The 22,530-nt window shown below is 37.1% G+C and overlaps 1 pseudogene; it reads left to right on the forward strand.

Moving 5' to 3' along the window:
* Positions 1-13,734: 13,734 nt before the first annotated feature.
* On the forward strand, positions 13,735-18,246 carry LOC148207934 (protein NRT1/ PTR FAMILY 4.4-like; annotated as a pseudogene).
* Positions 18,247-22,530: the final 4,284 nt, after the last annotated feature.

The raw sequence follows: 22,530 nt of genomic DNA on the forward strand, positions 1-22,530 counted from the left end.
TTCTTTTCCAGGCCATACTGAATTACCAAAACGAGAAGGGAAAGAACAGTGCAAAGCTGTCACCCTCAGGAGTGGACTGGCATATGATGGACCAACAATGCCAACAACAGATGTACAGATTCCGTCCACTGAACCAATTGTAAAGATACCAGAAAATCCAACAACACCAGAAAAAGAAAATATTAGAAAAGGTAATGAGGACACCCCGAGTGTTCCTCCACAGGTACAGCCTTCTTTTACCCCTACTCCCCCGTTTCCACAAAGATTAGTAAAGAAAAATAATGATTCCCAGTTTAGAAAATTTTTAGATATTTTAAAACAACTGCATATAAATATACCATTAGTAGATGCTCTAGAACAGATGCCAAATTATGCTAAGTTTTTGAAAGATATAGTTTCTAGGAAGAAAAAAATAGGAGAGCATGAACTGGTAGCCATGACAAAATGTAGTAGTGAAGCTGTAGGCAGCCCGCTACCCATGAAATGTAATGATCCTGGCAGTTTTACCATTCCATGTTCCATAGGAGGAAAAAACTTAGGTAGGGCATTATGTGATCTAGGCGCTAGCATTAATCTTATGCCATTATCAGTTTTCAAATCTTTAGGCATAGGAGAAGCTAGACCTACTACGGTTACCCTCCAACTAGCAGATAGATCTATCATAAGACCTGAGGGAAAGATAGAAGATGTTTTAGTCCAGGTGGACAAATTCATTTTCCCTGCGGACTTTATCATTCTAGATTGCGAGGCGGACTTAGACGTTCCCATTATTTTGGGAAGACCATTTCTAGCCACTGGGGATACAGTTTTTAATGTAAGGAAGGGAGAAATTACAATGAGGGTAAATAATGAAGAAGTTAAATTTAACGTTCTAGATGCCATGAAATTACCAGGAGACTTTGAAGAGTGCTCTGCTATAAATAGCTTGAATCCTATTATGTTTGATGAGTTTTATGACTCGTTAGTTACAGAGATTGAAGAAGAGCTTGATAAGATAGCAGAAGGACCAGAAGATGTGGCTAGTCCTATTGAAAAAATACAAAAAGAAGAATGCAAGTCGTTACTTCCGTCCATAGTGGAACCACCCACGTTGGAGCAGAAGCCATTGCCGTCGCATTTGAAATATGCGTATCTAGGGGATAACGACACTTTACCAGTTATTATAGCTTCCAATTTATCACCTACTCATGAATATTCTTTATTGCAGATTTTGGAGAAGCACAAAAAGGCCATTGGATGGACGATAGCAGATATCCGAGGGATAAGCCCGGCCTTTTGCATGCACAAAATTCTATTGGAAGAAGATACTAAGAACTCTATTGAGAGTCAAAGGCGGTTGAACCCGAAGATGAAAGAGGTTGTAAGGAAAGAAATTCTTAAATGGCTTGACGCCGGTGTTATATACCCAATATCCGACAGCAGCTGGGTAAGCCCAATACAGTGTGTACCAAAGAAAGGGGGTATAACCGTGGTGGCCAACGAGGAGAATGAGCTCATCTCAACCCGAACTGTGAGCGGGTGGAGAGTTTGCATTGACTATCGCAAACTCAACAAGGTAACAAAGAAAGACCATTTTCCTCTCCCGTTTATTGACCAGATGCTCGACCGTCTGGCAGGTAAGGATTTCTATTGTTTTTTAGATGGATATTCGGGTTATAATCAAATTACTATTGCTCCAGAAGACCAAGAGAAGACAACATTTACGTGTCCGTATGGTACGTTCGCTTTTAGGCGAATGCCCTTTGGACTATGCAATGCACCCGCGACTTTTCAGAGGTGTATGATGGCCATCTTCTCTGACATGGTAGAAAATATTCTAGAAGTTTTTATGGATGACTTTTCTGTTTTTGGAAATTCTTTCGACGCTTGTTTAGTTAATTTGGAGAGAGTATTGGAGAGATGTGAACAAACAAACCTAGTCCTAAATTGGGAGAAGTGTCATTTCATGGTACAAGAGGGTATTGTTTTGGGTCACAAAATTTCCAAGCAAGGAATAGAGGTAGACCACGCTAAGATAGACATCATTTCAAAGCTACCTCCTCCTACAAATGTCAAAGGGATTAGAAGTTTTTTAGGGCATGGGGGATTTTACCGCCGCTTTATAAAAGACTTTGCTAAAATTTCTAAACCCTTGTGTCAATTGTTAGAACATGATAGACCATTTGTTTTTTATGATGACTGTTTAAAATCATTTGAAATGTTGAAAGTTGCTCTAAGTTCAGCCCCTATAATTATCGAACCTAATTGGGATTTACCTTTTGAGCTCATGTGTGATGCCAGTGATTATGCAATAGGAGCTATGTTAGGACAACGTAAAAACAAGATCTTGCATCCTGTGTATTATGCTAGTACGACTCTGACCGGTGCACAACTCAATTACACTACTACTGAAAAGGAACTGTTAGCAGTTGTGTTCGCCTTTGATAAGTTTAGGTCTTACTTGATAGGCACAAAAGTCATTGTTTTTACTGACCATTCTGCTTTAAAATATTTATTTGCTAAAAAAGATGCTAAACCACGTTTGATACGGTGGATTTTGTTACTTCAAGAGTTTGATATTGAAGTTAGGGACAGGAAGGGTACTGAAAACCAAGTTGCTGATCACCTGTCTAGATTGGAATCCCCGCTCTGTGATGATGGAACTGTTATTCGTGAACAGTTTATTGACGAGCAACTCTTGCGAGTTGATTCAGTTCCGTGGTATGCCGATATAGCAAATTATTTGGTAAGTCGAATAGTTCCTTATGAGTTCAACAAGCAACAGGTAAAGAAATTTTTAAATGAAGTTCGATGTTATCGTTGGGATGAGCCTTTTTTATATAAGCTAGGACCTGACAATATCTTACGCAGGTGTGTCGCAGAAGAAGAGCACGAGGCGATATTAGACGCTTGTCATATGTCTCCATATGGAGGACATTTTGCAGGACACAAAACCGCAGCCAAAGTTTTGCAAAGTGGGTTCTTTTGGCCCACTCTGTTCAAAGATGCACATAAGTTTGCCCAGGTTTGTGACAAATGCCAACGGACAGGTAATATATCTAAACGCCACGAAATGCCTCAAACCCCGATCCTGGAGATTGAAATATTTGATGTGTGGGGTATAGATTTTATGGGTCCATTTCCATCTTCTAATGGTAAGCTTTATATCTTGTTAGCAGTAGATTATGTTTCGAAATGGATAGAAGCCATTGCAACTGCTACCAATGATTCCAAAGTTGTCATTCGTTTTCTGCAAAAGCACATTTTTACGCGTTATGGAACCCCGCGTTGTCTGATAAGCGATGGGGGGGCTCATTTGTGAATAGGTCTATGCAAAAGTTGCTGACTAAATACAATGTGCGTCATAGGGTTGCAACAGCATATCATCCTCAGTCGAATGGGTTAGCCGAAATATCTAATAGGGAGATAAAAAACATTTTAGAAAAAACTGTAAATCTTAACCGTAGGGATTGGTTTTTTAAGCTTGATGATTCACTTTGGGCATATAGGACAGCATTTAAGACTCCCCTCGACATGTCCCCCTATAGGCTAATCTTTGGAAAAGCATGTCATTTGCCTCTTGAGCTAGAATATAAAGCATTTTGGGCTACTAAGAAATTAAATTTTGATTTGTTGGCTGCAGGTGAAGCGAGGAAGTTACAATTGTTGGAATTAGAAGAACACAGACACTTTTCTTATGAGAATGCTAAGTTGTTTAAGGAAAAAACTAAACAGTGGCATGATAGGCGTATTCGGCCGAACAATCTTCAAGAAGGTGATCTGGTTCTGTTATTCAACTCTAGGTTGAAACTTTTCCCTGGAAAACTTAAGTCTAGATGGTCTGGTCCCTTTCAAATTTTTAAAGTCTACCCATATGGGGCAGTGGATGTAGTTGACTCTAAGGGAAATGTTTTTAAAGTAAATGGGCAGAGACTTAAGCCGTATTTTGGAGAACCAGTGGATAGAGGAAAAACCTCTATTCAACTTTCAGGTCAATAAATTTTTGCGAAAAATGTTTTTTCCTTCTTATCCGTTTTTGAAAGAACAAAAGTAAAGGAAGGAAGTCTTTGTATCTTGTATTTTCTCTTTGTTTCATTATAAAGTTTTTCTTATTAAGAGAATGTTTTTGAAAACGTTGAAAAAAAAAAGAAACAAAAAAGAAAGAAAAAAAAATGTTGAAAAAAAAAAAAAAAGAATTATGCAGGCGCCTGGCGCCTGCCCTGTTTTTCCAGCATTTCGAAAACTCTCAGGTTCAAGAAGTCGTGCAACATATCTACAACTTAAGGGCTTCATTGGATTTTGCGGTTTTACCTTCATGGCCTCCAGCGCTAGCTGCTATCCTTGGTCATCCATCTCCCAGCACTGACACTGATCCTAGTCCACAACCTCCGACTTCATGAAGGGGAGGTTCCTTCTTTGCTATTTTTTTTTTGTGTTTTCTTCTTTTGGTTAATGACGTAGTTTGCATATTCTAGCATTACTACGCATGTTTTTTTTTGTATTGATTATGTTTCGAGCTCAGTTGAAGCATGAATAAATTAGTATCGTTTATCTTCTGATCACTTAAAGTATGCCTTCACTTAACCTTAGTTTAGCTTTTCACATGCCTATTTTGAAGCATCTGTGCTGTGCATGTGATTTCATGTCGATGATGATTATAAGAGATTGTTGAGTTTTCTGTTCTATGCCTGACTAAGCTTTGAGCTATTTCCTTTGTTTATGTGATAAACTCATTTTCTTTTATGTCTTTTTGATCTTTACAAACTTTAAGCTTTTTCTTTGCCCCTATATAGGAAGTCCTTGTCCTTTTTACTGTTAAGCCTTTTTTCATCCGATGCAAAAGTCTTTTCCCAGTGAGGACACTGTCTCTCTTAAGTTTGGGGGGGACAGTCGTTGTGTCAGTCGTTGTTTCAGAAAGATAAGGTGTTATTTATATTTAAAAAATCATGCTATTTTCTTTTGAAAAAGAGTCAGTTGGAAAGAAAGAAAATGTGAAAAAGCACTTAGCTAAAAAAACAAAAACGAAAGAAAGAAAGAAAAAAAAAAAAGTTGCAAAAGAGTAAAAAGAGTCTTGTTGAGAGAAAATAAGAGTGGGGAAAAGACTTGTGTTAGAAAGAAAAGAGTGGTAAAAACATTGAGAATTAAAGAAAATGTATTTATGATTCCCGAGTCCTACTGTAGACACCCATTTAGTTTTAGGTTGGGTGTTGACTTTGAAAATAGCAGTAAGGATGGTGATAAGTGACTTCGTGTTTCTCATTGTCGTCGTTTTATGACCTAGCTGTTAGTTTCAAAGTCTTTCTACGAGTAGCTGTGGTTGAAACCGATGTTAGTGTGTGGAAACCTCAGGGGCTAGTAGCCGGTCTTTCAGATGTAAAAGTCTTAGTGTAAGAAGGGAGTGTGCAGATTCCTTAGGGGTATTTGAAAACGTTTTCTGTTTTTGAAAGAGAAAAAAGATTTTGAAAGTAAAAGTTTTTATCATTTCAAACTTGGTTTATAGTGACTAAGTTTACAAAGGCAATAAAATGGTAGGCTTTGACATCTTTTCCCTGAGACAATTTATGATTGAACATCTCGGTTGCTTTTGCTTTTCCTTGTCCATGTGTTAGAAAGCTGATTAAAGTTGCTAAGTTTTGCTTGAGGACAAGCAAAAAGTTAAGTTTGGGGGTGTGATTACGCTTGTTTACATGCGTAAAAAGAAGGTTTTAGATGCTGTTTTTACTATGTTTCAGCTTTGTTTCGGACTTTTTCTCGATCGTTTGAGTTCCAATTCATGCAAAATTCATATACTATGGTTTGTGGATGGCTTATGTTGTATTTATGACATTTTAGGACCATTTGGGAGTGCAAATTAATCAAAAGAAGCGAAAAGACGGAAAAACTTACCATGGAGGCGCCAGGCGCCTGGGAAGCCTGCAGAAAACAGTGTTTCTTCCAACTTTGCCCTTAATGAAACGCGTCTTCCAATGCGTTTTGGTGGTTCCAACCGATGCATACGTGTAGAAGAAGTGTTCCACTATCAGTTTGAGCACGATTTGGTCAGTCAAAAGAGTTGGAAATGGGTGATTCACCACCGTTTTAGGACCTACCTAACCAATTCTGCACAGCTATAAATTCCAGCAACTTCTCCACCAAATTCATCAAGCCTTGCTTCCTTCTCTTGATCATTTTTAGTGTTTCTTTGTTGCTTTCTAAGTACTTTTGAGTTGCTTTCATTAGTTGCTTTTGGTTTTTAAATCCCGAGCACTTTACATTCTTTTATTGAGCTTTGTTTTGTTTCCATTTGTACTTAGTCATTTTCTACTTATTCAAATATATAAAAATCTAGCACTTTGCTTATCTTCTCTTTGCCTTTACTTATTTTTTAGTTAAGAGAGTTGTGTTTTTGGAGGAAAGAGCACGTGACACTCTCCCTTGCTTGAAAGAGAAGGGCGAAGCTCTCAATCCCGATAAAAACTCTCTGTTAGTTAACTTTTGTTTTTCACACATGCATTCCACATTCAACCGTTTTATTTGCTGTATTTTCTTCAATATGTCTTTCTAAATTCCCGTCTCTAGCCCGGTTATGGATAGTTAGCCTTTTATGTCTAAAAAGGGTTGCTAAGAAGTAGTGTTTTTTCTTTCCATTCATTGCTCAACATGTTTTCCCAAAAAGTTAGGATTTAGAGAAGGCCACTGTAAGTCTTAACAAGTCAATACTGAAAAGGTTGCTTATTTGCATTGTTGAGTGGTTTAAACCGAGGAGAGGAGCGCCTTAGGCATAAGGGTTCCGCTTAAGTAGCCTAGACATAGGACCTTAACCCGAGGTTGCGACTATTTCCATCCTAAAACTAAGATATATCTCATAATAGACATATTAGGGAATGTCTTAGGACTTTGAACTTGCTTAGACATAAGTAAAGTGAAAAGCGTAGTCGTTAGTTTCTAAAGTAAAATGCATATTATCCTTAGCGTGTCCTTGATTCTTTGTTGGCTAACTTGAAGTAAATCGGGCTAGGTTTTATCATTCTAAGTCCAAATCCCAAATCCAAACCATTATTTGTGACCACTTCCCATTTTACAAGAATCACTCATTCCAACATTCACTATTCTTTAAAACTTTAGAGTTTGGAAATTGTTTAGAAGTCCTTGAGGATCGATACTTGGATACTCCATCCATTTTATATTACTCTGACAGGTGTGCGCTTGCATCTATATAATTGTTACCACGCTTAGTGCGTGCGTTCAGCATAAACATCCCAGTCACTGCCAGCTACTCAGTTTGGTTGTCGTGAGCAGCTGTTAGGGTTTCTACTTCAGAATATTTGCCTTGGTTTGGTTCAGTCGGTCCATTTCAATCAACCCAGTTCGACCTTCCGTTCAGATAGTCTGATTCACTTGGTTCGGTCCATCCAGTTCGGTTCAGCTGGTTTGGTTCAATTGATTTGGTTCACTTGGCTTTGTTCAATTGGTTTGGTTCATCTAGTCGGTCACTGGTTCGATTCCCTTTCCTCTTCCAGATTTGGTTTGGCCCGTTTCAATTGCAGTTTTTTGTTTGTGTCCATATTGTTCAAGTTATGACCGAGAATAAATCAATGGTGACGATTTCTGCGAAAGAGTTTGCTAAATTCCAACAGTATCAAGAGTCATTGATGGTATCATCCTCTAATCAAATTACTGTCATCGGTGAGTTAGGTAATACCAATAAATGTCTTATTTCCTCCGCGTCAAAATGGGTAATTGACTCTGATGCTACAAATCATATGTTAGGTAATCCCAATTTATTTGCTACCTTTTCACTATCTACATCTTTACCTGATGTTACCATAGGAGGGGGCACCACTTTTCCTGTTTTTGGCTCCGGCATCGTTCATCTTCCTAAAACTCTTTCATTGACCTCTGTTTTAAATTTGCCACAATTTTCCTTTAATTTCATCTCTGTCAGTAAATTTACTCGTGATCTCAGTTCTTGTGTCTTATACTTTCCTGGTTATTGCTTATTTCAAGATCTTACAACAAAAAAACTATTGGTGAAGGGCGTGAATCCTACAGCCATCATTTGCACTCGAGTGCTAACTCCTTTCGAAGAACATTGTCGTTTGGGCCATCCATCTCTCTCCGTGCTAAAGAGTCTTCGTCTACAATTTCATAGTTTGCATTCTTTAGATTGTAAGTCATGTCAATTTGCTAAGTTTCATCATCTCAATTCATATCCTAGAGTCAATACACAAGCTAATGCTCTTTTTGAAATAGTTCATTATGATGTTTTGGGTCCTTGTTCTATTGAGTCTAAAAGTGGATTTCGTTATTTAGTTACTTTTGTTGATGATTTCTCTCGTGTAACTTGGTTATATTTGATAAAACATCGTTATGAGTTACTTTCTCATTTTCATAACTTCCATGCTGAAATTCGAACTCAATTTGGTAGCTCTCTTAAAGTTCTACGGAGTAATAATGCTAAAGAATATTTTTCTAGTGTCTGGGCTCCTATTTAAGTGATCATGGTATTATTCATCAATTCTCGTGTGTTGATACTCCGTCTCAAAATGGAGTTGCAAAAGGAAAAATAGACATCTTCTCGAAACAGCAAGGGCCTTACTGTTTCAAATGCATGTTCCAAAATACTTTTGGGCCGATGCTGTTTCGACAGCTTGCTTTTTGATTAATCGCATGCCATCATCAGTTCTTAAGGGTGAAATACCTTATCGTATTTTATGTCCTACGCAACCTTTATTTCTTATTGAACCTAAAATATTTTGTTGCACTTGTTTCGTTCGGGATGTTCGCCCCCAGCTCACCAAATTGGACCCTAAGTCATTGAAATGCATTTTCCTTGGTTATTCTTGTGTTCAAAAAGGGTATCGATGTTATTATCCTGATCTCAATAGAAATCTTGTCTCTCCTGAAGTTACGTTCTTTGAAGATAGTTCTTTTTCATCATCCTTGAGTACCAGTCAGGGGGAGCATTCATAGGAAGATGATGACTTTCTTGTCTATACCATTGTCTCTACTTCTACTGACATGCTCCCTACGTCTGTGCCTTATCCTTCTTTTCCACCTATTACTCAAGTTTATTCTCGACGGCAATCTCCTTCTGTCTCATGCCCTATACCAGTAGCTTCTTCGTCTGTGGATCCAGAAACGAGTGATGATCTTTCTATTGCTCTTTGGAAAGGTAAACGTAAGTGTACTTACCCTGTTTTCTTCTTTTGTTTCATATAACCATTTGTCCTCACCTACTTGTTCGTTTATTGCATCCCTTGAGTTTGTATCTGTTCTTAAAACTGTTCATGAAGTTTTATCTCATCCTGGTTGGCGGGCTGCTATATTGGAGGAGATGATTGTCTAAATGACAATGGTACTTGGGATTTAGTGTCTCTTCCTGCAGGAAAGCAACCTATCGGTTGTAAATGGGTGTTTACTATTAAAGTTCATCCTGATGGATCAATTGCTCGTTTGAAAGCTCGTCTTGTTGCTAAAAGATATGCAGAGACTTATGGAATTGACTATTCTGATACTTTTTCTCCAGTTGCTAAATTAGCTTCAGTCAGGTTATTCATTTCTTTGGCATATTCACCATTGGCCCTTGCATCAGCTTGATATTAAAAATGCATTCCTCCATGGTGATCTTCAAGAAGAAGTGTATATAGAGCAACCACCAGGTTTTGTTGCTCAGAGGGAGAATGGAAAGGTATGTCGCCTTCGTAAATCCTTATATGGGTTGAAACAAAGTCTGCGAGCATGGTTTGGAAAATTCAGCCAAGTGATTGAGAAATTTGGAATAAAGAAGAGTAAGTCAGATCATTCTGTCTTTTATAAATGATCTGAGTATGGTGTTATCTTACTAGTTGTATATGTTGATGATATTGTGATTACTGGTAATGATACATCAGGCATCTTATCGCTCAACTCTTTCTTTATAGTCAATTTCATACTAGAGATTTGGGAATGTTAAAATACTTCTTAGGAATTGAGGTAATAAGGAGCAAGAAGGAGATCATTTTGTCACAAAGAAAATATGTACTTGACTTGTTAACTGAAAGAGGAAAGTTAGCTGCTAAACCACGTAATACTCCAATGATACCTAATTTACAACTTATAAAGGAAGGGGAGTTGTTGAAATATCCTGAGAAGTATAGGAGGTTAGTAGGGAAGCTGAATTACCTTACAATTACTAGGCCTGACATAGCTTATCCAGTCAGTATGATGAGTCAGTTTATGAGTTCTCCTACGATTGACCATTGGGCTGCATTTGGAACATATTCTATATTATTTGTCAGGTGCTCCTGCACGTGGTTTGCTATATAAGATCATGGTCATCTTAATATTGAATATTTTTCAAATGCTGATTGGGCAGGTTTTAAGGAAGATAGGAAATTAACCTCGGGATATTGTGTATTTTTTGGAGGTAATTTAGTTTCTTGGAAAAGTAAGAAACAAAATGTGGTGTCGAGTTCGATTGCTGAATCAGAATATCGATCCATGACACAGTCGGTGTGTGAATTAATATGGATATATCAGCTTCTTACTAAATCAGGATTTGGCATCATCACTCCAATGAAACTCAGGTGTGATAATCAAGCAACTCTCCATATTGCATCTAATCCAGTATTTCATGAACGAACCAAGCACATTGAAGTTGATTGTCATTATGTACGTGAGAAAATACAACAAGGATTGGTGCCTACAGGATATGTGAAGACTAGAGAGCAGCTAGGAGATATCTTCACTAAATCATTGAATGGAGCACTGATAGATTATCTCTCTAACAAGTTGGGCATGATTAACATATATGCACCAACTTAAGTATATATATTAGTATATTTGTAATATATGTATTAATTAGTCCTTTACCCTTTCTAGGATTAGGTCAATCTTGTATATTTGTCTATATATATAGACTTCAGTAATAAGAATAATTTAATCTGGTTCTCTCAAACCTTAGTTTCTACAGATCCCATTGTCGGGAAAGATTAATCTCTTGAAACAGCTATCCAAACACCACATACTTAATTTTTCCCTTCCAAAGGATGAAGCAGATTAGGAGTAAGTAATAATAAGAGTGATATAAAATATAGACAGAAAAGCTTAATAGCATAGAGAGTTTATACTAGTTCCTCAAACTTAGGACTGCGTTCAGTCTTCAGAAATAGCAAGTTTGACTATAATGAAAAGATTACACAATAAGTCTCTTTCACTTTACAGAGCTCTCAATTTACCACAACAAAGAGTTACCTAGCTTCTAAGTACCAGAACAATGACTACTTAAGAATACACAATGAATACCCTCACTAAACCCACCAATAGACTGTCCACACAACGCTATACAAACATTTTTCCCTCTTCTCTGACACTGACAACCGTTGCTCAAGACTTCTAATACCTGACACCAAAAAACATAGCAAAAAGGAGATTTTTATAATTTTATAGTCGTAGCGCCATGGTGCTATAAGTGGATGCCATGACTATGGGCGGCGCCTAGGCACTGCTGTCTCGGCCACTTGGCCCTACTCAGTGCTGCAGCTCCGAGGTTTGGGTAAATTTCCTAACACATACAACATTCAACGGTCTTTATTTTACAAGCTAAATTGTAGACTCATAGCGTATTTGATAGATACCATATCAATATCCAAGGGTTCTTATTATGCAAGTGATTCTTCACTGTTTTTTATTCATTGACGTGCACAAGATTAGCTAATTGATTGTTTGTCTACAATCATCTAACAACAATAATCATAAAAAGATATTAGACCATACACTTGAAGTCTCTATTGTATGTCATGTTAATAAAATTATCTCACGTGGTGTGACACTATGCTAGCTATTATCTCTTAAACTATCATAAGCTATTGACAAATTTGTATGAAAAAACAAAAATAAAAAGAGATATCTCCTACAACCTAATCTAGAACTTGCAAGCACATTTATAGGGTTTCTTTTCTAAGTTGGAATCAATGATATATACAAAAGAACCAATCAAACGTTTCGATAATGTGAGCTTAGGCTTAGCCATTAGTTGTCAAACCATTAACTCACCAATCAGTTCTTCATTTCAGTTTCTATCAATAAGCAAAGTGAGAGAAGAAATATATTATATGATATCTTGAAAAGATTAAAGTTTTCAAAGGCAGAGAGATTTGGGGATTGGAAAAATAAGAGACAGAGCCCATTTCTTTTTTCTTTTTTTTAATTCTTTAAAACACAATTAAGGTTGCTGCGACTAAGTGCTCCATACTTGATGGCAAAGTGGGCTATGGGCACCAAATTGGGGTGTGATCAGATGCCATTTCACAGAGTTGCTACCAGCTGCTGGGTTATTCGTTTTCATGTTCATCAGATGCATAGAACAGCTCTTGATAATGATGTGGTGTGTGCATGGATTTCTTTAACTAATGGCTCCAGAGCCACCCACCATCCGATTGGGACGAGAGGATTGTGAATTCATAGAGAAGACTAAAAGAAAATACATAAATGATCCATCTTGACGTAAGGATCTATTTACATTTTGGTATAAAGTGAAAGACAACATCTCTATTGGTTAGATACATAAACAAATTACAGGGCTTATACTGTCGTAATACTGTATTATATTCATGGGATTCCATCTCAAAACCAATTGACAATGAGAGGAGTAGCCCACTTATATTATAAACCATTATTAGGTGGTCCATTATCTTTTCGATATGGGATCCTTAACATATAGAATCCTTTTAAGTGTAGAACCACATTCAAACTTATGGGAAAATAATCTTCTAATAAATAGGGCAATCAAATTAGCACCTAACCAATTCCCCTGCCATGTAACGAAGCCTATCACAATTTAGTAATAACAAAATAAATTACAAGATGGGAATACAAAAGTCTAACACTAGAGTTTATATCAGTTTGCCCCAAAATACAAGACTACGTACAGTCTTTTGCAACAACAGTTCTATTATGATATTAAGATTGCAATAAAATTTGTCTCGCTCTCGTAGAAGACCCTTAAATATCACAACTATAACTACCTGACTTCTAAGTACCATTACAACGGCTACTTAGGATTTCACCATGTATACCCTTACTAAATCCACAAAAACAGGCTGCTTCTGAAACTCTGCAACATCCTTTCTCGCAAGCTCATTCTCATTGCTCCCTTTTTCCTTCTTCAAAAAATCAGATTGAAACAATAAAGTTTGATAGAAATTCGTTGTAATCGTCTACCGTAATTCTTCATACCTGTTTTTCTTGCTGGGTTTATGGCGGTGGTATTGAGACGCTACATACACCCATCATCTCAACGTTGCCTCCTGTGAAGCCTAAGTTTTGGCTCCATAATCCTAACCGAACTCACCCGAAATAACTTAGTTCACCAATATAATTCTTAAACAATATATAAGGAAAAATTCAACTTCACTAAAGTCAACAACACCCAGACTTAATAAACACAAATCAAAATTTTTAAAATACAAAATTAGATAAACATAAAAGTTGGAAATTTATTGAAAACTTTTTAAATTATAGATGTTAAAATACACATTAACCATCAAAATCCAAGTATGAAACCTACAAACAAATATAATATTAGAACAACCAACTTCTACTCTCTCTACTTTCTTCTACTTGTTGACTTCCCTTGGTTTTGTTGGGCCCATTTCCCACTACCAGTAGTGCCACGACCCGAGTTCAGCTATAAATACCAAAGCAGGCCCAACGCATTTCATTTCTATGGCTTAATCAGTGCTTTGAAATTTACAACATTTTTCAAATTTTTTTACCTCTTTTTTGCACATCCTTCTCTGTTTTCTGTCAAAAGAACGAAAAAGAAAACAAAAATGGGAGATGTGTTGGAGAAGACAAAATCCTCAAAGTTGAAAGAGAATTCCACGTCTGTTGATTGGAGAGGCAGAGCCTGCAGCTCCAATTATCATGGGGGAATGGCTGCTGCTGCCTTTGTTCTTGGTCTTTTTCTCTGTGTTTTATCTCTAAAACTTAGTTTTTTTGTTTTGTTTTTTGTTTTCTGTGTTCTAAAGAATTGAAGTGTATGTATTGGTTTGTTTTGGGTCAGGGCTTCAAGCATTCGAGATGATGGCAATTGCTGCAGTTGGGAATAATCTGATAACATACGTCTTCACTCAGATGCACTTCCCTCTTTCAAAATCTGCAAACGTTGTGACCAATTTCGTTGGAACTGTTTTCCTTCTCTCGCTTCTCGGCGGCTTCGTCTCCGATTCTTATCTCGGCAGCTTCCGCACCATGCTCGTTTTCGGCCTCGTCGAGCTCTCTGTAAGTCCCGTCACATCGTTATTGCTTACGACCGTATATAGGACAGAGCGAAGAAAGGAAAAGAGAGTTTGATATAAAGAGTTCAAATTTTGGGCTTTACTCTCTAACTTATTTCTTAAAAAAGGTTGTCAACTCAAAAGATTCTCTCAAAGAAATTTTAAATCTTTTGGTTTCATCCCAAATGTCTCTTTTCAAAAAGATAATTTGTACTCTCTTACATACGATAGATCATTACTTTTGGAAATTTTTTTGCACTCTTTAAACAAAGTACTACCGAAAGCCTCTCCTCAAGTAGTTAACCTATCTGTCCACTCTCGGATTAGATTGGAACGAGAGTTAGCTCTTATCCAAGGCTCCAGATACACCTTGATAGAACGGATCACACCATGACTACACCTTTTGAGTCTCATCACGTCTTTGTTCGACACTCGAGGATTTCATCACTTCTATGTCTTATCACTTCTTTATCTCAAGTGGTTGTCAACCATATCCATACCTGCTCCCCTCAAACCTACTTCTTGGCATAGATTTTTAAAATCCACATCCCAAATAATACTTCTAACACATGACCAGTGTGTCTCATAAATGACATCTATTTTTTCCTTTGAAATCGGAACTTCAAATCCCCACACCTCACACCTTACACTCGTTTAACTACCTCCACACTCTTCTCTCTAATTTGTCAAAAACTCAATAGCCTCCACTCGAATTTGAAGCTTAACATTCTCAGGTTTAAGATGTCTATTTCTGTGGTGCAGGGATTCACTCTGCTGACAGTGCAAGCCCATTACCCAGGACTGAGGCCGGCGCCGTGCGACATGGCTGCCACATCGACGCCGTGCGTGGAGGCGAGCGGGTGCGAAGCGGCGATGTTCTTCGTCGCGCTGTATTTGGTGGCTCTGGGAAGTGGGTGTTTGAAGCCGAACATCATATCCCATGGGGCAGACCAATTCCCAAAGGAGGACCCAAAGCAGTTAAAAAAGCTCTCCACTTTCTTCAACTGCGCTTACTTTGCGTTCTGCACTGGAGAGCTCGCGGCGCTCACTCTCCTGGTGTGGCTCCAAACCCACGCCGGCATGGACGTTGGCTTTGGAGTCTCCACCGCCGCCATGCTTCTTGGCCTCATCTGCCTTCTCTCCGCCACTTCCCTTTATAGAAATACCCCTCCTCGCGGCACCATCTTCACCCCAATTGCTCAAGTATTTTTCAATCATGCCTCCCTCTCTCTTCATTCCGTATCTCTCTTTCTTTCTTATTTGTGGGATCGTTTTTCAGATCAAAACTCGTTTTTGATGAAATACTCGTGCAAGAGACGATTGTTCAAAAGGTGGTTTTGAAGTGATTGGGCTTTTGTAGGTTGATTTCAAATCTTGTTATCACTGCGGTCGAAAAATTGACAATTCATTAGCTTTTATAAAAGTCTCTATTTTTTGCATTTCTCTCTTTTAATTGTCAGATATATAAGAGTGGTGAGGACAAGATTGATTCTCAACGTTAAAGAATCAAGTATTTTCCTGTGACGAAATCCTTATGTGACAGATAATTGTCCAGGAAGAGGTTTTGAAGTGATATACTTTTCCAGTAAAGTACTCGAGAGATGATTTAAGCTTTTGGTTTAAAGCCAGTTTTCTATGAAATACTCGTGCGAGAGATGACTGTTTAAAATGTAACTTGCTTTTGTGGTTTAAGTACTCAGAGGACTTAACTTTTTGGCTTAAAAGTAGTTTTTGATCAAAGGGGTGATTGTGCATAAAGTAGTTTTTAAGTGATGGTCTAGAAACCAGTTTTGAAGTGATTGATGTTTTGCATTTTAAGTACTTGAGTGCTGAGACAAAGTTACTATTTATTTTAAGTAATGAAGGAGTCTTTTTTTTTTTAGAATTACTATAGATCTTTTAAATGGATTTGTAAATAGTTTTTGAAGAAATACTTGAGAGATGATTATCTAAAAAGCAATTTTGATGTAATTGGCCTAACCCACTCTTTTATCTCTATGATGACTTTTGAAATGAAGTGCTTTTTAAGTAAAAGGACTATTTTTTTTATAAGTATTTTTTGGATTAATTTTAATTTCTAATATGTTTAGTTTGACTCTCAAATGATTTCAAGTTAATATATATATATTTTTAAATCTATAGTATTTCTAAAGCACTAAATTGATTTATAAATAGTTTTTTGAGTACTCAATGATTATTCAAAATGTGACTTGGAATTGATTGACATTTTGTAATTTCAAGTTGATAGTTGGACTGCAGACCTCATAATTTAATTTTATTTATAGATTTCAAACAAAGTGATTAAGTTTAATATTAAGTAAAAAGGAAAATTGAGATTACAAAAGAGCTAATTTGTCCATTTATTTTTTGTTGGGATAGGTTTTTGTAGCTGCATTTACCAAGAGGAAGCAAATCTGTCCTTCGAATTCTGAGATGCTCCATGGCACTGAAAATGGCCTCCTCAAACTCCTTCACACCGACAAGTTCAGGTGTCAAATTTTAGTAATCTCAAATATTTATAATAAACTTTTAATTTCATCCATTTAAATCATTCACTTAATCAGTTTTCATTTTTTTCTAAAGATTTATGAGTAAGGTATATTCTGGAAAGTATACTGATTCGGAAAGGGATTTCTCAAAAGAAAACTTTTTGTTTTTGCATTTCTTTCTCAATTGTTAGATATTAAACAGTGGTAAAGGAGGAAGTTGTAGTAAATACGGAGATTAATGTTTCCAATTGTACAGTGCTTTCAATTAGTTGAAATTTGAGCACTTTGTTACTAAGTTTGAACAAGTTTTTAGATTATTCCTTGATTTTGTAGCTTGTTTCGGGTATTTTTATGAACGAGTTTTGCTTTTTGTTGGTTGAATTTTGTGTTTGATGAAGATTGATTTTAGTTTAACTTTAAAAATATTGTAAACATGATGGGTATATATATATATTTTACAGATTCCTTGACAAGGCATGCATAAAAAGTGAAGATGATGAGGGAAGGGAAGAAAGTCCATGGAAGCTGTGCACAGTGGCACAAGTGGAGCAAGTGAAAATAATTCTCTCAGTGATCCCAATATTTGCCTGCACCATAATCTTCAACACCATTTTAGCTCAGCTTCAAACCTTCTCAGTCCAACAAGGCACTTCCATGGATTCATGGCTCACCCCCAAGTTTCAAATTCCTCCCGCTTCCCTCCAAGCCATCCCCTACCTCATCCTCATCTTCCTCGTTCCACTGTACGAGACCGCCTTCGTCCCCTCGCCCGCCGCCTCACCGGCGCCCCCTCCGGCATCTCCCCCCTCCAGCGCGTCGGCACCGGCCTCTTCGTCGCAACTTTCTCCATGGTCTCCGCCGCATTGGTTGAGACCAAGCGGCGAAACTCCTCCGCCGCTGGGGCACCCCCTCTCTCGATCCTTTGGATCTCACCGCAGTTCGTCATTTTCGGGATCTCGGAGCTGTTCACTGCAGTCGGGCTGGTGGAGTTCTTCTACAAGCAGTCAGTTGAGGGGATGCAGTCGTTTTTAACTGCCATGACTTACTGCTCCTACTCCTTTGGCTTCTACTTGAGCTCTCTTTTGGTGTCTCTAGTCAACAAGATCACTCGTGGCTCTGCCGCTGGTGGCTGGCTCAGCCACAATGACCTCAACAATGACAGATTGGACTTGTTCTACTGGTTACTGGCGGGCCTCAGTTTTGTCAATTTCTTCAACTATCTCTTTTGGGCCAACAGATACTCACAAGGACACCGAGGAGAGGGAGGAGCTTCGGACTCGAAGCTTGTAGAGCCATGAAACACAGAGAAATTACTCAAGCGACTGGAATAACATGGTTGACAATTCTATACTAATACTATTGGTTAATACGAGATAAAACTGTATTTTAGGGCCTGTTATTAGAGAGCTGAACTTTTTCAAAGAGTGATGTCATGATTACGAGGAAAGTGGTTCTAGGCCTAAGCTAGGCGAGTACATTTGTTTGCTCTACATAGATTCTATCAGAAATGAGGGTGTAGGTTTTGATTTGTTTGACCATGTCAATATTTTTAAGAAAAGTTAAGGCAATGATGGTAGAAATAATAATGAGATAACATTGGAATAAATTAAATTAACTGTGTAATGATGGAGAGTTAGGAGTGGAAGTGATGATCATGATTCATGGTGTGGAAGAAGATGACCTCTTTACCCCTTGTTTAAAGGAAAATTAGTGGTATTATTGCTTTTTCTGGTTGGCTTTCAAAAATCCAACCATCAACATCTCTTCCATTCCAAGGAGTTTTTGTTTTACTTTTTATTTTAAAATTAATTTGTTAAAGGAACGACCCATATGTTGTTACACTGTCGCAATCACTATTCACAATATTCTATTTGTAAATTTTGATTTAAAGTTGTGGTCTAATTTAAGGAGTAAAACTTTTTCTGTGTAAAGAAAATAGAATTACATGTATTGTCTCGTTTCACTAAATATTTGATCTATATGTTAGAATTAAACTCAATTTTAAAATAAAATTATGTCACGCTAATATAATCAGATTATGATTGGTACTTGTAAAGTTTGTTGGATTTATCACAAACCAACATGATCTATAAACATATAATTATGGGTTTCAAAACAATTCTTTATGAAGTCTATTTAAGTTGTTCCTAATAATACATATTTTGAATAAAGTTTAATTAAAGCATTGTATAATTTATCATTTTGTGAACATTGTGAGTTGCCCATTAAGAAAAGGAAACAACTAAAAGGCAATAGTCATATTAGAGTGTGATTAAAATGTGGATTATATATTTGAGTGTAAACATTTTTTGGATTATATATTTCAGTGTAAACACTTTTACTTTAAAAAATAAGAAGAATTATATATGTTAATTAAGTGGGTTTAAATTTGGAGAGAGAATATTCAATAAAATTAGAAATCTAGCGATAGAAATAAGATAAAATAAATAGAGGGAAAACTGCACATAATGGAATATGTATTTAATATATAACATTAGGATTAGAATTTTACAAAAATCACAAATGGAAAACCAATACAATCACATGCAGCCAATCAAAAGTTAAGTTTGTGATATTTTTGGGGGAAAAAAACAAAAGATAATTATCTTTTCATAAATACGTTTATTTTAGGGAACTAATAGTTCGTAGCTAATTAATTATTTTGGCCATATTTACAAACATAGCCACAACCTTTTTTTTTACAACATGTTGGAGTGGGGATTCGAACTCACAACCTCTTGGTTGGAGCCATATGCCAAATGTAGGTACAACTTTTACATTTTGCAAAGGTTGCAAAACTTTTGGAATCTTATTTTTGTTTTTTTGTTTATTCCAATTTTACCCTTCCATAAGGTAAATTTGATATACACATACTTAATATACCTAATAAGAAATATATAAAATTGATAATTTTTACCATGATTTCATCATTTCCAGAAACTATGCTAAAAAGCTAGAATGATATCTCTGCTATAAATTGATTCACAATGTTTAAATATGTTACTAAATATGAAGAATTGTTTCCTTTTTATCGGTTATGTCATCCATTTAAGATATTCATCACAATTTAGACCAGTGATCAAATAAATGAACTGACCTGAGAAGGCCCCTCGAAGTGAAAGATATTATGCACCCAAACACCTACATGTTCGCCAACCTATGTGGTTAAATTGGTTCCCCACTCATAGAATGCGAGGCACTTGAAAATTTATTATTCATGAATTATAAAAACGTCTATTCTCAAATGGAATGTAAAAATGTTCTAATGGATTAATAAAAGGTTGTGTTATCATATTTGATCAAGTTTGACTAATCCAACCTACACTCAACTGGGGGCCATCAGATAGATACACTTTACTACGCCTAAATGCAAAGCACGAGCTTAAAAGGCCAACCTTTGCATATTCTCGCCTCAAAGAATGGCCCTATAACCAAACTCGTTCCTTCCAACCTTGACTAAGACAATGGGATTAGCTACAACTCAACAAGGGTAAACCTGATCTCATTGGATCACCACTAAGTTAGAATGACAAAAGCTTAGCCCAAACCATTAAGTACTTTTTCCTTAAGTTGAAACTAAGCTCGATAGGAATTAAGCTTGAAGTCAATAAATTAGATAAGTTTAAAATGCAGTGAAAGACAAACTGCATAAGGTAGCTGAGTAAAAAAACTTAGTTTCCATTGATGTGAAAGACAAAGGTATATATGCACTTACTTTAAGAAAAGGAAATATATATATATAAGGAAAAAATATTACGACAAAAATTAAATAAAAGTAAAACCAAAGGATGGAAAAGTTGCCCTAGGCCTAATTGTTCTTCTGAAGCTTTGAACTCCTTGGTACGGCCACTTGAAGAAGCCTAAGGTTCATCCACATCGCTTAGACATCGATGTAGAGGCCTCAAGACCCTAAATTTATGCCTTGATCACAAATTAGGATGCCTTTAGCTCAGGTTCATCCACATCGCTTGGACATCGATGTAGGGGCCTCAAGATCGTAAATGGATGCCTTGATCACAAATTAGGATGCCTTAAGCTCGTGAGGTCCAAGTTTGGAAAGAAACTCCTAGTCTTATGAAGGGCGAACTTGAATCTGTCATTAGAAAAATGTTTGCTAAAAACTTCACAAAGGCTTCAATAACTCGGAACTTCTCTTCAAGGAATTCCTTATCCTTCAGCTTTCCCTCCAGCCCCTCGAACTTCCCTAAAGCTCAACCTTCTCCTCCTTTATGATCATGATCCTCATGGCCTCGTGAGCCTATTCCAAGGTCTCCTGAGCTCTTCAACCTTGGATTGAGATCCCCTAAGCTAGGCCCTAATCTTGTTGAGCTTAGCTTGAGCAACATCTACAACAGCCTTGGCCTCATTGCTAAAGGGATATACCAAAACCTATGAAGTCGATTACCTTGCACCTGTTGCGAAAATGAACACAGTACGAATACTTCTATCTCTTGCTTTAAATCCTAGATAGACATGTTACAATATGATGTAAAAATGCTTTTCTGCATGGTGATTTTAAAGAGGAACTTATATGGAAATTCCACCTGGGTATAAGCAAGCAGAAATAAGGTATGTAAAATGAGAAAAACATTGTATGGACTAAAGCAAGCCCTTCAATGTTGGATTAGCTACAACTCAACAAGGATCCCTCAAGTAGTCAACCATCTCTCCACTCTCGGAAAACAACAAGAGCTTGCTCTTACCCAAAGTTCCAGGCACACCTAGATATAGCACAACCACAGATCACACTATGACTACATCTCAAAGGCTCATTACGTTTTTGTTCGGCACCCAAGGATTTCACCAGCACAGCTAAGTTTAGACCATGACTTTGATACCACTTGTTAAAGACAACAGTACTCATGTAACCCCAAGTATCTCTATAGTGTTATGATATTGTCCACTTTGAGCATAACCTTCACGACTTTGTTTTTTGTTACACCTAAAAGCCTTATACCAATGGAGATTATTGTCCTCTCTTATATACCCATGATCATCCTCTTTCCTATTCAATGTTGGATTTTTTTATACTCTTATAAACCCAAACAGGTAATGAACAAGGTAACTAAGAAATTGTCTAATCAAGGAGTTTGAAATTAAAGAACTTGGAAAGCTAAATATATCCATGGGATGAGAGTCACATATTCTAAACATGACATATTTTATCACAACAAAAGTATGTGATTGACTTATTTTAAAACATGAAAGCTTCATAGCAATCAATAGGAACGTCAATTGATCAAAGCCGTAAATTATGTGCAGCTTAAGAGAGTCTTTCAATAAATAAGGAAACTTACTATAGATTAGTTGAAAATTAATATATCTCATACAGGACTAGATATTACGTATGCTTTAGGATTGATAAATCAATTTATGCAAAGTCCAAAAGAAGTTCATCTAAGGTCAAACTATGGGCGCCCGACCTGTATACGATTTCCTACAAACGGCCGACCTCGCCACCACTAAAAACATGGTACCCAGACTCGCCTAATGGAACCAGGAACAGATCGGTCCATGGCTGAGACCAAAGGTCGCTCGGGGGAATCTAGCTCGAGCAGGGCTATACCCGGATGGGACAGCTATCCACCCTATTGACCGCTATAAAACCCCTTTTGATGCTCAGGTACAAAAAATATGTCTGATACTGATCAGTTGAGCTCAGACTCTGTACTGACTTGGGCATCAGAGTGGCTTACCTGTCTTGCAGGTACCCCTAAAGAACACTCTAAGTATCGATCCCGACCTTCCAAGTTGTCTTCCGTGCCTTGGCAGATTTGTCCATCAACAGTTGGCATCGTCTGTGGGAATCAACTGTCGTAGAC

This window comes from Momordica charantia, unplaced genomic scaffold (genome assembly GCF_013281855.1).
Source record: "Momordica charantia cultivar OHB3-1 unplaced genomic scaffold, Mcharantia_2.0 BLBB01000023.1, whole genome shotgun sequence".
NCBI classification, from domain to species: Eukaryota; Viridiplantae; Streptophyta; class Magnoliopsida; order Cucurbitales; family Cucurbitaceae; genus Momordica; species Momordica charantia.